The sequence below is a fragment of the Chiloscyllium punctatum genome, chromosome 8 (genome assembly GCF_047496795.1).
Source record: "Chiloscyllium punctatum isolate Juve2018m chromosome 8, sChiPun1.3, whole genome shotgun sequence".
Classification (NCBI taxonomy): domain Eukaryota; kingdom Metazoa; phylum Chordata; class Chondrichthyes; order Orectolobiformes; family Hemiscylliidae; genus Chiloscyllium; species Chiloscyllium punctatum.
This window is the reverse complement of record NC_092746.1, coordinates 118,143,740-118,161,615: the sequence shown is the minus strand read 5'-3', so window position 1 is coordinate 118,161,615 and position 17,876 is coordinate 118,143,740. Positions and strand designations below refer to the sequence as shown.

The following is a 17,876-nucleotide window of genomic DNA, read 5'->3' as shown; positions in this document are numbered from 1 at the left end:
TTGTGAATCTTTTCTGAATCCCTTCAAGTTTCACAGCATCCTTCCTATAGCAGGGACACCAGAACTGCACGAGTATTCCAAAAGTGGCCTAACCAATCATTCAACTCCTGGAGTGTTCTCTCTAGAATTTGATTTCTCTTTGGTTTGCCTTTACTTCCTTTGCATTCATCTCAGGGTAAATTAGTCCAAAGCTATCATCCCATTCCACTAATGCGTTGGCCTTCCAAAGAAATCCTAAGGAAGCACATACTTCCTATGCATATGCTATCCTCCAGCTGAGAATGCTGTTGGAGATTAATGCCTTGGGTGGAAAAAGGAAGGGAGGGAGAGTAGGAGTTGTTTGAAAAAAGTGAATAGTTCATGAATTTGACCAGTTTGTCAATCAAGTAAACTTGTGGAAGGTGTGGTGGTGGAGATGAAGAGATATAGAATGAAGGGCTTAGCTGTCTCAGAATTCCAGCAGTAGCTACTGAGCAAATACATAAACAAGTATGTTAGTATGCTGTCAGATCACATGGAACTGGAACCCAACTGAGTAGAGTTCCAGATTTGACCTTGTACTATGTCCTGTATATATTTTATTCACCTCATGAAAGCTGTCAGTGTTCCCTATGTCAATATAGACAGCTTTCTCTCAACAATCAGATGTGAGCTTACCACAACTGAGGCCCTTTAATGATCTTTAATAGTGCCTGCTTTCCCACATCCTAACTGGTGAGTTGTCCATGGAACATGAATGTAATGCTGGCCACTTGGTATTGTGTAAAGGGCTTGTGGACCTGGGAGCAATTTTGTGATAACGTTACAAAGCTGCTCCTCACTGGGTATAAATAGTACAGTGTGGGCAAAATTAAACAAAGAGAAAAGGTGAGCAGACCAACTGGCATTAGATGGCAGAGGTTATGGAATTGTCTTATGGAATGTCAAGAGCCTGGCATCTCTCTGAATATCAAGTATTGTGGTTTTAATCTGATTATGTAGTAAGCAGTATTATAAGGAAGCCCAAACCTGAGGACTGCTGCCTTGCCTTCTCCTTCAACCAAAATAGACCTGCTGAGTTTCTCCAGCATGTTCTGTTTTGTTTCAGATCTCCAGCAGCAACAGTTCACCTTTTTATCTCCTCATCCAGTCTGTCTTGAACACAAAATCATGGTTGTGAGTATAAAACCACAAGACAAAAGAAATGGCGTTACTCTGCACATGAGGGGTGAAATCAGAAAACTGAGCTGGTCTCCCCAACTAACTTCACAATGCGGCTTTCTATTGTACAAAATCTGGACGCAGCCTGCAATGCCAACAGGTGCCACTGGGTGGCAGATTATTACAACCTTTCTCATAGGACCAGAGGACAGCCAGAATTGCAGGGACAAGTTTAATTCAAACAATGGGGATGGGGTTTCTTGACATGTTTAGTCGGTTAGCTTTGATTTAATGATATCATTTTGCTGTGCTGGAAACGCCATCCTATTTTCAGCCTTGGCTATGCAGAGACTGCTGTTTTACCTCTTGAGGCAGAAGGCTGAGTTTGAGTCTCACGGGAGAGATTTCATGAGATAATTGAAGTTGACACTCTCACTGAGACTGAAAAATATTTTCAAGGCATTAAGGGAACAGCTAAAGTGGACAGCTTATGGAATTTTGTGAATAGAGAGAACAAACTAAAGATTAAACAAGATCTTTCTGGAATGAAATTCATGAAAAGGCTGATACATTGAAAGGAAAGAGAAAAAAAGTTTGGAACTTGTTGCCTGAAATGGCAAGATGCCAGATAGGATAAGGGAAAAGGCAGGATATGCTGCAAGATTATGATCTACATGTTCTTGTTCCAATGATCAACATCAGTGAAGTACTTTTAAATGTAGTCACTCTTGTTCTCTGCAGCCAATTTGAATTCCCACGAACTTGATAACCTGAATCTGTATCTTCTCCTGTCAACATTCTGGGGGGTTATCATTGAATGGAAACAACAGCAGGTCAGAAGTTAGGAATCCTGCAATGAGTAACTCACCTCCTGACTCCCTAAAACCTGTCCACCATCTACATGTTGGGAGTGTGATGGAATACTCCCCATTGAGAAGATGGGTGCAGCTCCAGTTACACTCAAGAAGCTTGACACTTTCAGGACTGAACACTTATCCAGGGAAAAGCAGTTTGCTTTTTTGGACCACATCCACAAACATCCACTCCCTCCATCACTGATGCTCAGTAGCAGCAGTGTATATCATCCACAAGATGTATTGCAAAAATTCTTCAATGTTCCTTAGACACCAAGGCCATGACCACTACCATCAAGATGGACAAGGGTGAGGGGGTGGGGGGGAATTCAAGATGGCGGTGATCTAATAAGTCTGCCTTGCTGAGCTCTGCACCACAACCCAGGCAAAGTGATGCTTTTACTTTCCCTTTTTAGAAAAATCGGCAGTCATAAGTCCCCAGAATCTTTATACATTATTTTTAGCTATTAGAGAAGATGACCATAGGAAAAGAGTCGTGTGGATTGCAACAAGCAGGGCATCCCCCTGCTGTAATGGATCCGCCCATGGCCGCAATGCCGACTTCGCGGAAGCTCCTTTGAACTTACCTGTGCAGGAGAGCCTGGTTTCGGAGTTCGGTAAACTCCGCGAGAAGATCCATCGAATCAGCGATGGAGGAGACCTAGACTATGCTGGAACCGATCTCAGCCATGCGCAAAAGCATGAAGAGGAGATCCAGTGTCTCAAGACTGCATCGCCAAATAGCAAACTAATGCCATTTACAAGTTCGTTGATGACACCACCATAGTCGGTTGAATCTCAGATGGTGACGAAACAGACTACAGACGGGAGGTGGAAGACCTGGACAAATGGTGCGTTGAGAACAACCTAGCTCACAATGCTGGCAAAACCAAGGAACTAATTATTACCTTTTGGCGATATGTTACTCATGCCCTCCTGACACATTAGCAATACAGAGGTGGAATGAGTGGAAAGTGTCAAGCTCCTGGTAGTGGTCACCCACAACAAGCTTTCTTGGACTCTTCATGTGGACGTACTGGTTACAAAGGCCTAACAACATCTTTTCTTCCTCAGGTAGGTGAGGAAATTTGGCGTTACGGTGAATACCCTTGCCAACTTTTATAGGTGCGGCATCGAGAGCATTCTGTCTGGTTGTATCATTACCTGGTATGGCAACTGTACCATTCAAGATCGGAGGCGGTTACAGAGAGTGGTGGACTCGGCCTGGACAATCACAAACGCCAACCTCCCATCTATAGAATCCATCAACCAGGCCCACTATCAAGGAAAGACTGCCACCGTTCTCAAAGATCCATCTACAAGCTGGAGGAGGGGTTAAATGACCTGGAGGAGGGGCTAGAAGGTTGGGTAAGCAAGTTTGCGGATGATATGAAAATCGGTGGAGTTGTTGACAGTGAGGAAGGATGTGTCAGGTTACAGTGGGAGATAGATAAGCTGCAGAGCTGGCAGAAAGGTGGCAAATGGAGTTCAATGTAGCTAAATGTAAGGTGATTCACTTTGGTAAGAGTAACAAAAGGATGGGGTACTGGGCTAATGGTCGGATACTTGGCAGTGTGGATGAACAGAGGGATCTTGGTGTCCATGTACACAGATCTTTGAAAGTTGCCACCCAGGTAAATAGTGTGGTGAAGAAGGCATATGGCGTACTGGCTTTTATTGGTAGAGGAATTGAGTTCCGGAGTCCTGAGGTCATGTTACAGTTGTGTAGGACTCTGGTGCGGCCGCATATGGAGTATTGTGTGCAGTTTTGGTCGCCATACTATATGAAGGATGTGGAGGCACTGGGACGGGTGCAGAGGAGGTTTACCAGGATGTTGCCTGGTATGGTAGGAAGATCGTATGAGGAAAGGCTGAGGCACTTGGGGCTGTTCTCATTGGAGAAATGAAGGTTTAGGGGTGACTTGATAGAGGTGTACAAAATGATTAGGGGTTTAGATAGGGTTGACCATGAGAACCTTTTTCCACATATGGAGTCAGCTATTACAAGGGGGCATAGCTTTAAATTAAGGGGTGGTAGGTATAGGACAGATGTTAGGGGTAGGTTCTTTACTCAGCGAGTCGTGAGTTCATGGAATGCCCTGCCAGTAGCAGTGGTGGACTCTCCCTCTTTATGGGCATTTAAACGGGCATTGGATAGGTATATGGAGGATAGTGGGCTAGTGTAGGTTAGGTTGGCTTGGATCGGCGCAACATCGAGGGCCAAAGGGCCTGTACTGTGCTGTATTCTTCTATGTTCTATGTTCTAATCTCCACCATCGGGGAGAAGGTACAGAAGTCTCAGCACACGCACCAGCCAGTTTCGAGACAGTTTCTACCCTACTGTTGTAAGAATACTGAATGAAGTCACAAACTCTTAACATTCACCTGTTTCTATGTTTTTGATTTTTGCCACTATTTACATATTATTTATTGTCTATGCTACTTAACTGTGTGATCTGCCTGTATTGCTCACAAGACAAAAGTTTTTCACTGTGCCTTGGTACATGTGACAATAAATTCAATTCAATTCAATGCAGGCAGCGCATGGAGGAGGTTGAGCAGGGTACCGTGGTGTCAGAGACCGTGACAGAATCCTCAGCGGAACGGATCCAGGCCCTCGACAACAGGTATGGGCCTTAGTGGAGCAGGTTGATGATCTTGAAAATCGAGGTCGGAGGAAGAATATCCACATTATTCGGCTGCCGAAACAAGAGGAAGGGGATCAGCAATGGCTCCTGCAGTTCATGGGACTGGAAGCCAAGGTGGGCCGGGTGCGAGTCGAGGGTGCTCATGGGGCTGCAGGGTGTATGCCCGGATTGGACCAGCGCCCCCACCTGGTCCTAGTTCAATTTCAGTATTTTAGAGACAAGCAAATGGGATTGGAAGCTTCCGGGACACTGGAGAAGGATCCCTTATAGGCCCTGATCTATAAGGGATTGAAAATTATGTTCTTTCAGGACTGTGATCCACAAAAGGAAGACCTTTGATGAAGTAAGGAAGAGGCTGAGAGACTTGAATATTCAGTACTCTGTAAGGTACCTGGCAGTGTTGCATTTCAGCCACGGAGGGTCCGTGCATATTTTTGATTCATCAGAAAAGGCAAAGGACTTCCTAGACTCTTTAAAATACACAATATAAACAATAGTGCTTCCTTTGTTTTCTTTGTTGTTTACTTTGTTTGCCTGGTTTTGCTCCTTTAAAATATGGGAGTCATTTTTTCCCTTTAATTTATTATTATTCCCTTTTTTCTTTTTTTTGGTTTGGGGTGGGGCTTTTTTTCTGAGTGATAACTGGGATCGATGATGGGTGGGACCAGTTGAATGCCGCCTTCTAATTTCCTTGATTATAAGTTACATGTATTCTTTACTTTTGCTTTGTCTGCGTTTGGGCACGGCTTCAGCTAGAAGGAGCCATGAAGGTGTTAATGGGTAGTGCGAGGGGGAAAGTCTCCTATTATCTGTTTTAGTGTTGTTTTACTGTAGGAGTAGGTTTTAGAAGTTCTGCTTTGGTAGTTTTTGTAGTTGTATTTTCTAGATTATATGAATCTTTTACTGTTTCCACTCAGCGTGTCATGAATAGAGTTCTTCCTCCCGGGGCAGGGAGGCGGGGGGGGGGGGGGGGTGGGGGGGAGGGGGGTGATAGGCTGTTTCAGATGGCTATGGCTAGTTGCTTGTTTAACTGGTGCACCTGGAAAATTAAGGGCCTTCACTCATCGATTAAGAGAAAGAAAATACTTTTCTGTCTTAGAAAAGAGAGGGTCGATGTCGCTCTGTTGCAAGAAACAATCTAAACGATAAGGAGTATTTAAAGTTACAGCAGGGAGTGTTTGGCCAGATATTCTTTTTGTCTTTTAATTCTAAAAGCAGGGGAGTAGCTATACTCATTCAGAAGAATCTTCAATTTCTGCTGTTAGACCAAATTAAGGACGATTATGGGTGGTTTGTGAAGCTCAAAGCTATAATACATGGGGAGGAGTACAGTATTTTGAATGTTTATTGCCCCTCTTAAATTTTAAATGGATGCACTTTACAGATTGATGGCCCTTGGAGTGTGTCAAAAATTACAGGGGGAGACTTCAATCGTCTTATGGATCCCGAAGTGGACAGGATGCCCAGAGGTCTCCCAGGTACCTCCCGCAATCCAAAGGACTTATATGGGGAATTGGGGCTGGTGGATGTGTGGAGATGCCTTCACCCTGAGGGTAAGGACTTTACTTATTTCTCTAATCCGCACAAGGATTGATATGTGTTTTGCTTTTTTGGATTCGGTACTGTCCTGTAGAATTGGAAACATTGCCATTTCTGACCATGTGGCAATGTATTTGGAGGTTAAGGCCAGAGGTAATGGGACAGGTTTGCAGCATTGTCGCACGGATCCTTTTCTCCTGAAGGACAGAAAGTTTATTGAGTCCTTTTCTTGGGAGGTTAAAACTTTCTACGATATTAATTCTGGTACGGCCAGATCCTCGTCGGTACTCTGGGATACTGCCAGGGCTTATGCAAGGGGTATAACAATCTCTTACTCAGCAAACAGGAAGTGACAGAGGGGAGAGCAGCAGTGTATGCTTGAGGCCCGGTTGAAGGCAGCCGAGACGGCATACTTTGACAGGCTGTCTGTGACCGAGCTACAGCAGATTATAGCTCTCTGGGCTGCTTTGAATCCCATGCTCACCAGACAGCCAAGCGAGAGATCTCCTTCGCAGAACAAAGGCTATTTGAGTATGGTGATAATCTGGCATATCTGGCCAGGAAGAACAGCATCCCACGCCCCCCACCCTACCCACTCAATCTGTCACATTCATTAGAGAGGGTACTGGTGCTCTCACTTGTGGTTCCAAAAAGATTAACATGGCGTATAGGAAGTTTTAATTCTGAGTTGTATCAGTTGGAGGGCTGTGAGGACAGGTTGGCGAAGATGGAGTCCTTTTTTATGAACTTGGACCTTCCCAGTGTAACTTTGGACCAGGGTCCCTTTTGAATGCCCCTCTGACAATCCAAGAGATACAGGAGGCAGCTCCAAAGTGGTAAAGCACCCGGTCCAGATGGATTTCGGAGTGAGTTTTATAAGGAGTTTATAAATATGTTGGCTGGGACAATCTTGGACATGTACAATTATTTGTACAGTCGGGACTGCCTCCCGTCCTCTCTGAGAGAAGCTAATATCTCACTTATCCTCAAGAGAGGGAAAGTCCCTGAGGACTGTGCTTTGTACAGGCCCGTCTCGCTGCTAAACATGGATTTTAAAATTTTATTGAAAACCCTGGCACTGAGATTTGAGAAGGTATTGCTCTCTATTGTAAAGGAGGACCAGACAGGTTTTAAGGGTCGCAGGTCCCCTAACAACATTAGAAGAATGCTGAACATGGTCCAGGGATGCCAGCAGAGGTCGATTCCAGGCTTGGTAGTCTCTCTAGATGTGGAGAAAGCGTTTGACTGGGTGGTATGGCCATATCTTTTTTATGTCCTGGAACTGTTTGGTTTTCGCCAGATGGGTGGCAGTGTTATATAGTGATCCTAGGGCAGCAGTCTGTACTAATGGCATAACGTCTGACAATTTTTGTATTGGCTGAGGCAGATGACAAGGGTGCCCCCTTTCACCTCTGATGTTCACATTAATGATTGAGCCATTGGCAGATGCTATCTGGAGGGACCCCAATATAATTGTCCAGGGGCTGAATCAGGGGGATATAAAACCACCCTTTATGCAGACAATGTTCTTCTTTTTCTGTCTAACCCAACAATATCTGTGCCCCATTTAATACAAAATATTAAATTATTTGGCTGTTTCTCATGGTATTAAAATCAACATTATGAAATTGGAGACCATGCCCATGGGGGTGGGGGTGTTCTTGTGGGAGTACCCGATCTTGAAGGTGAAATCGATTCCCTTTCAGGTGGTCACAGGGAGGTTTTCTATATGTAAGCATTTTCATTATTCCTGCCTTTAATCAATTATATAAAGCTAATTTTGCGCATTTGCTTGAGAAGATAAGGCAGGACACGCAGTGTTGGGAGGTTCTACCAGTGTCTTGGTTGGGTAGAATAGCTCTAGTTGAAATGAATGTTCTTCATCGCTTATTACATCCCATGCAAATGCTCCCTCTGATGCTACCTAGGCAAGCGTTGCGGAGACTTAAAGGTTGGCTCGATTATTTCATCTGGCGCCACAGGCAGTCTCTCATTAAGCTTGCTAAGCTGCAGCTACCACAGGCAATGGACGGGGTGTGGGGGTGGAGGAGGGGGGGGGGGGTGGCGTGGGGTCCCAGATTTCTAAGAGATATCAAATAACTTCCCTATTATCCTACGTGAATAATTGGGCTTGTCAGGATCCGAGGTCAATATTGCTGGCCATTGAGGCCTCCCAGGCAAAATATCTCCTTATTAGTTTGCTGTTTATGGACAAGATGAGGACTGTCATGGAACATTGTAGAAACCTGATTGTTATTAACACGGTTAAAGCATGGAGAATGATGTGACACAGTGAGGGCAATTGATATTAAACTTCCCTTTTTACTCCTACAGTAGGAATGCCAGGATTTTGGCCAGGATCGATGGGTTCTGGCTTTAGGTTCTGGGAGTCTAGAGGAGTTTCCTGTTTGGGAGACTTATTTGAGGGGGAGGTCATGATGTCTTTCGATCAGCTGAGCCATAAAGATGAATTGTCCATTAGGGACCACTTTCGTTATTTTCAGATTAGGGGCATTATAGAGAAAAAGACCACATTGTTGGTAAATACCTGTAAGTCTGATGTGCAAAGTAGAGTACCTTCGTCCACAGGTATTCTCTTGATTAGTACTCTCTACCATTTCCTGGGAGGTGGTGTCATGAAAGACATTGAACAGCTCTATGGGATCAGGACTCAGGAATTGGGAGTGGAGATCTCATCAGATGCATGGGATGGCATTTGAGAGAATGTGAGAAAGATTTCAATCTGCAATAGAATGTAGGCTATGCAACTGAAGGTTCTCCACAGGGCGTATTTGGCCCCAGAGCAGCTTGTGAAATTTTAAAAAGAAATGTCTCTAATATGCCCCAAATGCAAAATAGACAGGTACTCTCACCCATTGCTTGTGGTTGTGCCACAAGCTTCGCAGGTATTGGGGTGCTATGGCAAATGTTTTGCGAAGGGATCTTGGGAACCAAAGTCAAGGTAAATCTGATATCTCTCCTCTCGGATCTGCTGAATCTACCTTCTTTAGATGAGCATGGGAAGAAACTATTTAATATTCTTACATATTGTGCAAGGAAGAAAATTCTGATGAGCTAGATCTCAGAAAATCCCCCGGGTTTATCAGGACGGTGCAGGTTAGTTATGGAACATGGCCCCTTAGACTTCATTATAAGTATGGTGCACCAGAAAATGAAACTTTTCTTATAAGACATGGCCGCCCATTTTGAACTATATAGACACAGACTTGTCAGCTATATTGATTAGAGCCTTTGTATAGCCACAAAGACTACTCTCTAGGTTAAGAAACTTATCTTTATCTCAGTCCTAAAAGATTTACACCTTATCCTTAAACTGCGACTCTTGGTTCTGGAATCCTTCACCATTGGAAATACCCTTCTTCCGTCTAATCTATCTATTCCTGTTAGAATTTTACAGGTTTCAATGAGAACTCCCCCTTCTTTAAGCTCCAGTGAATATGATCCTCATTCGTCAGTCATGCCACCCCAGGAATCAATTTAGTAAAGCTTCAGTACACTCCCTCTATAGCAAGTCATGGTTTTAGTTGCTTCACTATTTGTAGTTGTGCGTTGAGTTGCTATGGCCCCAAGCTCTGTAATTTCCACCATTTACCTCTCTATCCTTGTACTTCACTTTCCTCCTTTTATACACTACCCCTATGGGCGGCACGGTGGCACAGTGGTTAGCACTGCTGCCTCACAGCGCCGGAGACCCGGGTTCAATTCCCGCCTCAGGCGACTGACTGTGTGGAGTTTGCACATTCTCCCCGTGTCTGCGTGGGTTTCCTCCGGGTGCTCCGGTTTCCTCCCACAGTCCAAAAGATGTGCAGGTCAGGTGAATTGGCCATGCTAAATTGCCCGTAGTGTTAGGTAAGGGGTAGATGTAGATGTAGGGGTATGGGTGGGTTACGCTTCGGCGGGGCGGTGTGGACTTGTTGGGCCGAAGCCTGTTTCCACACTGTAAGTAATCTAATCTATAGCCACATAGATAATGCATGACTATAAAGGCAGAACATTTTATAAGCAAACCACTTGAAGTTAATTGACTACTTGCAAAATTACATGTGAGAAGTCAAAACAATAATCAATGTATAGTCTGTTTAACTTTAAAATGCTACTTATTAGATTAGACAATGCCATATATTTCAATTTTGTAGTTAAGTCTAAAGGCTCACAATTTCCTTACAATTCTACTTTAACAGTATTGTTCCTTTGTTGCATCCTCTTGTAATGGCATAATTTAGTCAGGAGGAACTCATTGTACTTTGCCAAATTTCACAGTTAGTATGACTGTCATCTTGCCCATTTTAAATTTTATAAATCTTTATGGGACCTTAGTGTTTATTGTCATAAATGGTGGTGCTCTGTTGCCAACCATTTGATTCTTAAGCCAAATTGCCTCAGAGTTGGCGTTTTATTTTTTTGTTCTGAAAGAGGAATCAGTTCATGACAATTTTATCAAGCATTTCTTGCTCAATAGCTAGCTGTCAATGGGCTGACCTGCTCCTCTGCCTCCCCCATGCAAAGGAGTACTCTAATGGCCTGAGGATGAAAGCACACTGATAATATAAAGTTCCTGAGAGGAAACAGATGCTTTCTGTGCATTCCACATGCATTTTTGTGACAGTAGGAGGGCAGAGAACTTCCCTTTCAAGTCCAGCAGTTTGCCCGAATGAAATCCAAGATTTCTTTTGTCATTTTTAACAGATCTATCAGTGTGGATTAAGGAAGCTTAGGAGCAGCCAGTCACTCCAGTGGCGAGCGGAGAAAAATCCTTGTGAGTCATTTAAAGTTATTTTTAAAAGCGAGCAATCTAGTTAAATGTGATCTAAATATACATCTGAGGCAGAGTTCAGCAAGTTTAATTGATATTTTGAGTCTTTTTGCAGTCAGATTCCCAGTAATGTCAGACACCATCAACAAGCTGCAGTGGTCCATGCAAATGGAAGTTAAAAAAAATCCTTTGCATTTATATATAGTGCCTTTCATAATCTCGGAATGTTGCTATGTCCATGAGAAATGAGGAGAAGCCATAAAATGTTTTAAAAGCTGGATTTTCTTGTTTAAATTTTGAAATGAACTCTGCTGGACAAAACATCAAATGCCAGTTGACCACAATTTCTGGAAAGAGTCTAATCAGCAGTTGCCAGGACAGAATACATGATCCTCTTGCACTGTCATACCCCTTCATTCTGAGCCCCTTGGGGCCAACAGACACAGAGGACCAGTGGACGAGATGTTTTCCCCTGCCATTTCTGAAGAAAGGGAAGCGATTGAAACAGATCATGCTTGAATTGGCTCTGATGGCTCACATTTGCTCTCATATAAATGAACAATGGTCCTGGCCAGAGAGATACAAACCAATTATTACATAGAAACTATCTTGTTAAGTTGAAACTGATTCATTTAGGAATCTTGGCTGGACTGTAACTTCTGGGCTAGCTTTCTTCTGTCTGATAAGAATCTAATTACTGTTAAAGTTAAGAGTGTTATGCTGGAAAAGCAGCACCACACTCTCGACTCTGATCTCCAGCATCTGCAGTCCTCACTTTCTCCCACTGTGAGCGTTAGTCTGCTAAGAATGTGACCCCATAGTCAGTCTCCAGGTTTAGCTAAGCCTGAAACAAAAACAGAAATTGCTGGAGAATCCCATGAGGTCTGGCAACATCTGTGGAGAGAAAACAGAATCAACATTTTGAGTCCAGTGATCCTTTTTCATAGAGTCATACAGTACAGAAACAGATCTTTCAGAACAACCAATTCACACTGAACATAATCCCAAACTTATCTAGTCCCACCTGCCTGTTCCTGAGCCACATCCCTCCATATGCTTATCTAAGTTTCTTAAACATTGTAACTGTGTTCACATCTACCACTTCCCCAGGAAGTTTATTCCACATGCGAACCACCCTGTGGGTAAAACATTTGCCCCCCCCCCCCCAAGTCTTTTTTAAATCTCTCCCCTAAAAAATGTGCCCCCTAGTCTTGAAATCCCCATCCTAGGGAAAAGACAGCTACCATTAACCCTATGTATATCCCTCATTATTTTATAAACATCTACACGGTTACCTCTCAACCTCCTACACTCCAGTGAAAAACGTCCCAACCTATCCAGCCTTTTTTTTATAAATCAAACCTTCCATATCCGGTAACATCCTGGTAAATCTCTTCCAAACCCTTTCCAGCTTAATAATATCCTTTCTATAACAGGGAGACCAGGACTGGACACAATACTCCAGAGAGCTGCCTTTCTTTTTTATGAGAGAGAGTAACAGTTGGGCAGATGAATTGAATTGAATTTATTGTCACGTGTACCAAGGCACAATGAAAAGCTTCGTCTTGCGAGTAATACAGGCAGATCACAAAGTTAAGTAGCATAGATAAGTAAATAACAGGCAAACAGCAGCAAAAACAAAAACACAGGTACAGGCGAATGTTAAGAGTTTATGAGTCTATTCAGTATTCTAACAACAGTAGGGTAGAAGCTGTTATGAAACTGGCTGGTGCATGTGTTCAGGCTTCTGTACCTTCTCCCTGATAGTAGAGGTTGTAGAAAAACATTAACAGGGTGGAATAGCTCTTTAAGAATACTGGCAGCCTTTCCTTGACAGCGGGCCGAGTTCACCACTCTTTGTAACCATCTCCAATCTTGAATGGTACAGGTGCCACACCAGGTGGTGATACAGCCAGACAGAATGCTCTTGATGGTGCAACCTATAAAAGTTGACAAGGGTATTCACCGTCATGTCAAATTTCCTCAGCTGCCTGAGGAAGAAGAGACATTGTTGGGCCTTTGTAACCAGTGCGTCCACATGAAGAGTCCAAGAAAGCTTGTTGTGAATTACCACTCCCAGGAGCTTGACACTCTCCACTTGTTCCACCTCTGTGCTGTTAATGTGTAGGGGGGGCATGAGTGACATCCCACTGAAGGAGTGGATAATGATAAGTCAGGAAGAGAGAAAACCCAGTCATAAGGATCATTAATATGTGACAATGGGTTGGTTGTAGTGAAAGTAGCCCATTTCATGACAAGGCCTGATGTATGTGGGTGGGTAAAGGATATGGAAGGAGATGCCCAGGCTTTAAAATTATTGAACTCCATCCTGAGTCCTGAAGGCTACGATAGGTCAGACACGGCTGAGGGCCCTGTGAACCATGATGGTGTGGAATCCTCGGATGAGGCAAAAGATGGACATTTCCTGAGGATCCCGTGTGGAAGATGGCACCATCAGAACAGATTTAATGGAGGTGCAGAAACTGGGAGAATGGAATGGAGTCTTTACAGGCAGCAGGCTGTGAGGATGTATAGCTTTGGAAACTGAGAGTTGGTTGGTTTGTAGTGGATATTGTGGCCAGCTTAATGCCAGAAATGGAAACAGAGATGTTGAGGAAGGGAAGGGTGGGGTCAGAGATGGACCAGGTGAAGGTGCTAAACCTATCCAATTCCAGACAAGAGAGGGAAGCAGTGCCAATGCTGTCATCGATGTACTGAAGAAAGTTGTGGGTGGGAGCCAGAGTAAGACTGGAACAAGGAACATTCCACATACACCATAAAGAGACTGGCACAACTGGGGCCACACCTTTGACTTGAAGAAAGTGAGAGGAGATCAAGAAGTTGTCCAAAGTGATGACAAGCTCGGCCAAGCAGAGGAGAGTGGTGATGGATGGGGACGGGTCAGAACGTTTTTTCCAGGAAGAAGCAGAGAGCTCTGAGACCATCCTGATGGGAGTGAATGTGTAGAGGGATTGCACATCCATGGCAAAGAGGAGGCAGCTGAAGTCCGCAAACTGGAAATTCTTAAACTGACATAAAGCATCAGAAGAGTTGCTGGCATGCAAGTGGGAAGGGAATGGAATGGACAAGTGGAGAAAAATATCAAGTGGCGGTAGGAAGAGATGAGATCTGTGGGGCACGAGCAGGTAGAAACAATGGGTCTCTCCAGGCAGTCGTGTTTCTGGAATCCGGGAAGGAAATAGAAATGGCATGTGGTGGGTTGGGGGACAATGAGTTTGGAGGTGGGGGTGATCACTGGATAAAATTATATCAGTGACTGTTGTGGGCACATTAGCCTGGTATTTGATGATGGGGACATGGTCCGGGGTAAGTAGGAGGAGGGGTGCAAGAATTAGACCAGATAACAACAGTACACCAGACAACAACACTACCACTGTTGTAGGCAGCTTGAATACAAAGTCAGGTTGGATTGGAAAGCACAGAGTTCAGTCAGTTCAGAGGGACATCAGTTTGAATGGATAAAGGGAGAGGCAGAGAAATTAAGGTGACTGATGTCAAATCGACAGTTCTCAATAGCAAATTGAGTGCAGGTAAAAGTCGAGAGGTAAGGGTTTGGGTGGAGGGAAAGTATTGGAGGTGAGTGAAGAGGTCTGTGGGATTGGACAGGGCAGTCCAAAGAAATGGGCATGGAGACAAAGGTGACAGAAGAACATTTCAATGTCACATTGTGCCCAAAACTTATTGAGGTGGCAACACAGAGGGATAAGTTGAGAACTGTGCTGAGCACAGATGGAAACTGTGAAGATAAAATCCAAAACCAGGGTCCTATGCTTAAACAGGAGACTACAATAGGATGAGAGAGGAGTTGGCTAAAGTGAACTAGAAGCAAATACTTTATGGTGGGACAGTAGATCAACAGTGCAGGACTTTCAAAGCAATTTTTCAGAGTGCTCAGCAAAAGTATATTCCAGTGAAAAGGAAGGACTATAGGAAAAGAGGTAATCTTCCATGTGTGTCTAAGGAAATAAGGAAAGCTATCAAATTAAAAGAGAAGGCATACAAAGTGGCAAAGAGCAGCAGGAAACTAGAAGATTGGTAAAACTTTAAAGGTCAACAGAAAGCCACAAAAAACAACTATAAAGAATAGTAAGATAGATTATGAGAGTAAATTAGCTCAGAATATAAAGACAGTTAGCAGGAGTTTCTATAAATATATAAACGAAAAAGAGTGGCTAAGGTAAACATTGGTCGTTTACAGGATGAGTAGGGGGATTTAGTAATGGCAATTGAGGAAATGGCTGAGGCATTGAACAGGTAGTTTATGTCGGTCTTCACAGTAGAGGACACAAATAACATGCTAGTAATTGACAAGGAGACAAAGGTAGGTGAGGACCTGGAAATAATTATTATCACTAAAGAGGTAGTGTTGAGCAAGCTAATGGAGCTAGAAGTAGACAAGTCTCCTGGCCTTGATGGAATGCAAGGCTCCTGGTCTGCGGCTAGACCCAGGCACCTGAAGAAGTGGAAGCATGGGCAAAAGGGATGGCAGAGAACCTCGATGACTGGCAGCAACCTCTGGAGGAGCGTTGGATATGGAAAAGGAGGGATGGAACCTGTGCATTCCCAGGTCCAATGGTTACAGCTCAGATACAGCAGTCCCAATTGTGGCCACAGCAGGGGCCTGCAACCAAGAACCCAGAGCCTGGTTTGCACAGTCCAGCCGACATTAAACAACGACTGGAGGAGCTGAGGGGAGGAACAATAAGAAGGGAAAAAGATGAACTCTATTACAGTAAAATCTTGCATTATGTTCACAGGCCTGGCCTCAAAATGTTTGACGGTCTGTTATTTTTATTTTACCACAAACTGTTTCAAAGTCCACCAGTCATTTCTGACTCATAATTCCCAGCTCATGACTCCAAACCAAAATTATACAAAAGAATAAAAATAAAGAATAATGAAAAAATAGCAAAGGTTCTAATAGGTTAGCCTGCAGTTGGCAAAAGAAGGTGAGAAAATTCAGGGCTTTTGCAGAGTGTGACTGTGAGAAAGGAAATGTTAGGAATGGAATCATTCCACTGAGAGGATGTGTTACAATTTAAAAATAATGTTAAAGCATGAAGTTTTCCAAAATAGAAAAAGTGCAATAAGAAAGCAACTACTTGCATTACAGGGAGACTACAGATACATATAAGTGAAGTTGGTTTGAAGTATGTCTACTTCAACGCCCGGAGCATCCAGAATAAGGTGGGTGAACTTGCAGCATGGGTTGGTACCTGGGATTTCAATGTTGTGGTCATTTCAGAGACATGGTTAGAGCAGTGACAGGAATGGTTGTTGCAGGTTCCAGGATTTAGATGTTTCAGTAAGAACAGAGAAGATGGTAAAAGAGGGGGAGGTGTGGCATTGTTGGTGAAGGACAGTATTACAGTGGCAGAAAGGATGTTTGGGAATCGTCAACTGAGGTAGTATGGGCTGAGGTTAGAAACAGAAAAGGAGAGGTCACCCTGTTGGGAGTTTTCTATAGGCCTCTGAATAGTTCCAGAGATGTAGAGGAAAGGATAGCAAAGATGATTCTCGATAAGAGTGAGAGAGACAGGGTAGTTGTCATGGGGGACTTCAACTTTCCAAATATTGTAAGAGGTACAGTTAGTAAGTTTGCAGATGACACCAAAATTGGAGGTGTAGTGGACAGCAAAGAGGGTTACCTCAGATTACAACAGGATCTGGACCAGATGGGCCAATGGGCTGAGAAGTGGCAGATGGAGTTTAATTCAGATAAATGCGAAGTGCTGCATTTTGGGAAAGCAAACCTTAGCAGGACTTATACACTTAATGGTAAGGTCCTAGGGAGTGTTGCTGAACAAAGAGACCTTGGAGTGCAGGTTGATAGCTCCTTGAAAGTGGAGTCGCAGGTAGATAGGATAGTGAAGAAGGCGTTTGGTATGCTTTCTTTTGTTAGTCAGAGTATTGAGTACAGGAGTTGGGAGGTCATGTTGCGGCTGTTTACAGGACATTGGTTAGGCCACTGTTGGTATATTGCGTGCAATTCTGGTCTCTTTCTTATCGGAAAGGTGTTGTGAAACTTGAAAGGGTTCAGAACAGATTTACAAGGATGTTGCCAGGGTTGGAAGATCTGAGCTATAGGGAGAGGTTGAACAGGCTGGGGCTGTTTTCCCTGGAGCGTCGGAGGCTGAGGGGTGACCTTATAGAGGTTTACAAAATTATGAGGGTCATGGATAGGATAAATAGACAAAGTCTTTTCCCTGGGGTCAGGGAGTCCAGAACTAGAAGGCATAGGTTTAGGGTGACAGGGGAAAGATATAAAAGAGACCTAAGGGGCAACTTTTTCATGCAGAGGGTGGTATGGGTATGGAATGAGCTGCCAGAGGATGTGGTGGAGGCTGGTACAATTGCAACATTTAAGAGCCATTTGGATGGGTATGTGAATAGGAAGGGTTTGGAGGGATATGGGCGGATGCTGGCAGGTGGGACTAGATTAGGTTGGGATATCTGGTTGGCATGGACGGGTTGAACCGAAGGGTCTGTTTCCATGCTGTACATCTCTATAACTCTATGACTCTAAAAGCTCCTGAGTGTCCTAGATAAGTATGTACCTGTCAGGCAGGGAGAAAGCTGTAGAGTGCGGGAGCTGTGGTTTATGAAGGAAGTGGGATCTCTGGTCAAGAAGAAGAAGAAGGCTCATGTTAGGATGAGATGTGAAGGCTCAGTTAGGGCGCTTGAGGGTTACAAGGTAGCCAGGAAAGACCTAAAGAGAGAGCTCAGAAGAGCCAGGAGGAGACATGAGAAGTTTTTGGTGGATAGGATCAGGGTAAACCCTAAGGTTTTCTATAGATATTTAAGGAATTAAAGAATGACGAGAGTAAGATTAGGGCCAATATAGGATAGTAGTGGGAAGTTGTGTGTGGAGTCAGAGGAGATAGGGGAAGCACTAAATGA

General features: G+C 43.9%; 1 protein-coding gene across 1 annotated transcript in view; it reads left to right on the top strand.

Moving 5' to 3' along the window:
* The first annotated feature begins 6,081 nt into the window (after positions 1-6,081).
* The window catches only part of gjc2 (gap junction protein gamma 2), a 251,201-nt gene continuing 239,406 nt past the window's right edge, over positions 6,082-17,876 (top strand). Inside the window, exons 1-2 of the mRNA XM_072576313.1 lie at positions 6,082-6,195; positions 10,889-10,958. The gene's annotated coding sequence lies outside the window, so the exon portion shown is untranslated. The remainder of the gene's footprint in view (positions 6,196-10,888; positions 10,959-17,876) is intronic.